We start from the raw sequence: 4394 nt of genomic DNA, 5'->3' as shown, positions 1-4394 counted from the left end.
TAATTAAATATGTATTTTCCTTTTTACCACATATGCTAAGAAAATGAAATATTGAAAACAATGAGTAATGAATCAATAGGCAAACATCAATAGGCAAATTAAGAAACTCTTAGCTCCTCAAAGTTGCTTCTTCTGATGAAAAAAGTTATGTTTTATAAATTATATTGGTTTACTGATTTCACCAAATCCAACTTTCTCCTCCTTCCTACCTCACACAGAAATACAAATTTCTAATAAAACAGCTGTATCAAATCGACTACATAATTGGAAGTAAAACACTCTTCAGCAAATGCAAAAGAATGGAAATCATAACACACAGTCTGTCAGACCACAGTGCAATCAAATTGGAACTCAGGACTAGAAATTCACTCAAAACCACAAAACTACATGGAAATTGAAAACCTTGCACCTGATTGACTACTGTATATACAACAAAATTAAGACAGAAATAAAGAAGTTATCTGAAACCCATGAGAACAAAGAGCCAATGTACCAAAATATCTGGGACACAGCTAAAGAAGTGTTAAGAGGGAAATTTATAGCACTAAATGTCCACATCAGAAAGCAGGAAATATCTAAAATCGACACTCTGACATCACAATTAAAAGAACTAGAGAAGCAAGAGCAAACAAATTCAAAAGCTACCAGAAGACAAGAAATAACTAAGATCAGAGCAGAACTGAGGGAGCTAGAGAAACAAAAAAACCCTTCAAAAAATCAGTGAATCTAGGAGTTGGTTTTTTGAAAGATTAACAAAATAGATGGACCACTAAACTGATAAAGAAGAGTGAAGAATCAAATAGATAAAATAATAAATGATAAAGCAGATTTCACAGCTGATGCCCCAAAATGCAAACTACCATCGGAGAATACTATAAACACCTCTATGAAAATAAACTAGAAAATCTAGAAGAAATGGATAAATACCTGGATACATACTCCCTCCCAAGACTAAACCAGGAGAAGTTGAATCCCTGAATAGACCAATAACAAGTTCTGAAATTGAGGCAGTAATTGATAGCCTACCAGCCAAAGAAAGCCCAGGACCAGACGGATTCACAGTCAAATTCTACCAGAGGCATCAGCAGGAGCTGTTGCCATTCTTTCTGGAACTATTCCAAACAATAGGAAAAGAAAGACTCCTCCCTAACTCATTTTATGAGGCCAGCATCATCCTGATACCGAAACTTGGCAGAGCCACAATAAAAAAAGAAAATTTCAGGCCAATATCCCTGATGAACATCAATATGAAAATTCTCCGTAAAATACTGGCAAACAAAATCTAACAGCACATCAAAAAGCTTATCCAGTATGGTCAAGTCAACTTCATCCTTGGGATGCCAAGCTGGTTCAACATATGCAAATCAGTAAACATAATCCATCATATAAACAAAACCAATGATAAAAACCACATGATTATCTCAATAGATGCAGAAAAGGCCTTCAGTAAAATTCAACATCCCTTTATGCTAAAAACTATCAATAAACTAGGTATTGATGGGACATACCTAAAATAATAAGAGCTACTTATGACAGACTCTCAGCCAATATCATAGTGAATGAGCAAAAGCTGGAAGCATTCCCTTTGAAAACCAGTACAAGACAAGGATGCCCTCTCTCACCACTCCTATTCAACATAGTATTGGAAATTCTGACCAGGGCAATCAATCAGATAAGATAAAAAAAAATAAGGAGTACTCAAATGGGAAGAAAGGAAGTCAAATTGTCTCTGTTTGCAGACGACATGATTCTATATGTAGAAAGTCCCATCATCTCAGCCCAAAAACTCCTTAAGCTGATAAGCAACTGCAGCAAAGTCTCAGCATACAAAATCAATGTGCAAAAATCACAAGCATTCCGATACACCAACAAAAGACAAGCAGAGAGCCAAATCATGAGTGAACTTCCATTCACAATTGCTACAAAGAGAATAAAATACCTAGGAATACAGCTTACAAGGGACATGAATGACTTCCTCAAGGAGATCTACAAACCACTGCTCAAGTAAATAAGAGAGGACACAAATGGAAAAAAAAATCCATGCTCATGGATAGGAAGAATCAATATCATGAAAATGGCCACAATGCCCAAAGTAATTTATAGATTCAATGCTATTCCAATCCAGCTACCATTGACTTTCTTTGCAGGATTAGAAAAATCCACTTTAAATTTCATCTAGAACCCAAAAAGGCCCATATAGCCAAGACAGTCCTAAGCAAAAAGAACAAAGCTGGAGGCATCATGCTACCTAGCTTCAAACTGTACTACAAGGCTACAGTAACAACAACAGCATGATACTGGTACCAAAACAGATATATAGACCAATGGGACAGAACAGAGGCCTCAGAAACAACACCACATATCTACAACCATCTGATCTTCGACAAACCTGACAAAAACAAGCAATGGGGAAAGGATTCCCTATTAAATAATGGTGTTGGGAAAGCTGGCTAGCCATATACAGAAAACAGAAACTGGACTCCTTGCTTACACCTTATACAAAAATTAACTCAAGATGGATTAAAGGTTTAATTGTAGAACCCAAACCCATAAAAACTCTAGAAGAAAACCTAGGCAATACTATTTAAGACATAGGAATGGGCAAAAATTTTATTACTAAAACACCAAAAGCAATTGAAGCCAAAGCCAAAATTGACAAATGGGATCTAATCAAGCTAAGGAGCTTCTGCGTAGCAAAATAAACTATCATCAGAGTGAACAGGCAACCCATAGAATGGGAGAAAAATTTTGCAATCTACCCATTGGAGAAAGGTCTAATATCCAGAATCTACAAGGAACTTCAACATATTTACAAGAAAAAAACAACTCCATCAAAAAGTGGGCAACGGATATGAACAGATACTTCTCAAAAGAAGGCATTCATGCAGCCAACATATGAAAAAAATCTCATCATCACTGGTCATTAAAGAAATGCAAATATAAAACACAATGAGATACCATCTCATGCCAGTTAGAATGGCGATCATTAAAAAGTCAGGAAACACCAACCTGGCCAACATGACGAAACCCCTTCTCTACTAAACATACAAAAAGTAGCTGGGCATGGTTGTGCGCATCTGTAATCCCAGCCACTTGGGAGGCTGAGGCAAGACTATCACTTGAACCTGGAAGGCAGAGGTTGCAGTGAGCCATTGCAATGACACCATTGCGCTACAGCCTTGGTGACAGAGCGAGACTCCTTCTCAAAAAAAAAAAAAGGAGAAATAGGAACACTTTTACACTGTTGGTGGGAGTGTAAATTAGTTCAACCATTGTGGAAGACAGTAAGACAATGTGGCAATTCCTCAAGGATCTAGAACCCTAGAACCAGAAATACCATTTGATGCAGCAATCCCATTACCTGGTACATACCCAAAGGATTATAAATCATTCTCCTAAAAAGGCACATGCACACGTATGTTTATTGCAGCACTATTTACAATAACAAAGACTTAGAACCAACCCATATGCTCATCAATGATAGACTGGGTAAAGAAAATGTGGCATATGAACACCATGGAATACTGTGCAGTCATAAAAAAGAATGAGTTCATGTCATTTACTGGGACATGGATGAAACTGGAAGCCATCATTCTCAGCAAACTAACACAGGAACAGAAAACCAAACCTCATGTTATCACTCATAAGTGAGAGTTGGACAATGAGAACACATGGACACAGGAAGGGGAACATCACACACTGGGGCCTGTCAGGGGTTGGAGGGCAAGTAAAGAAGGGAGAGTATTATGACAAATAGCTAATGCATGCAGGGCTTAAAACCTAATTGACGGGTTGATAGGTATGTCAAACCACCATGGCACACGTATACCTATGTAACAAGCCTGCACATTCTACACATGTATCCCAGAACTTAAGGTAAAATTAAAAACAAAAAACAAAAAAACCCGTATGCATACACTATATCCTAGCATGTTTTCTTTTGTATATCCAATTCATGAGCAAAAGCTACACATGTGAAATATATACAAATGACATATTTTTTGAGATTATTATTATTATAGTTTTCAATGGAATTATCTTTTACTGTAAAACTAAATGACAACAAACGAACTGAAGTGTCTTTTAAATTTTTCTGCCGCCTTTCTCCATTTTCTCATTTATCCACACTAACCCTCCCCAACACCACTACTCAACTCTTAGGAGAAAAGGCAAATCATTGACATTCTGATGGCAAGAGGTTTTCTTTTTAAGCACTCTGCTCAGCAAGAGTTAAAACAAAGTAAGTCGATCGGAATGAATAGATAATCAAATATTCTCATGTTTGTAAGCGCTCCTTTCAACTCTGTAACAATTGATCTTCAATAGGTCAGGATTGACTCCTTCTAATTTTGTCATTAACGTCTATATGACCACCTACATTTTTTTTTTTTTTT

Source organism: Mandrillus leucophaeus, unplaced genomic scaffold, assembly GCF_000951045.1.
Source record: "Mandrillus leucophaeus isolate KB7577 unplaced genomic scaffold, Mleu.le_1.0 Scaffold473, whole genome shotgun sequence".
In the NCBI taxonomy this organism is placed as follows: Eukaryota; Metazoa; Chordata; class Mammalia; order Primates; family Cercopithecidae; genus Mandrillus; species Mandrillus leucophaeus.
This window is presented reverse-complemented; position numbering follows the sequence as displayed.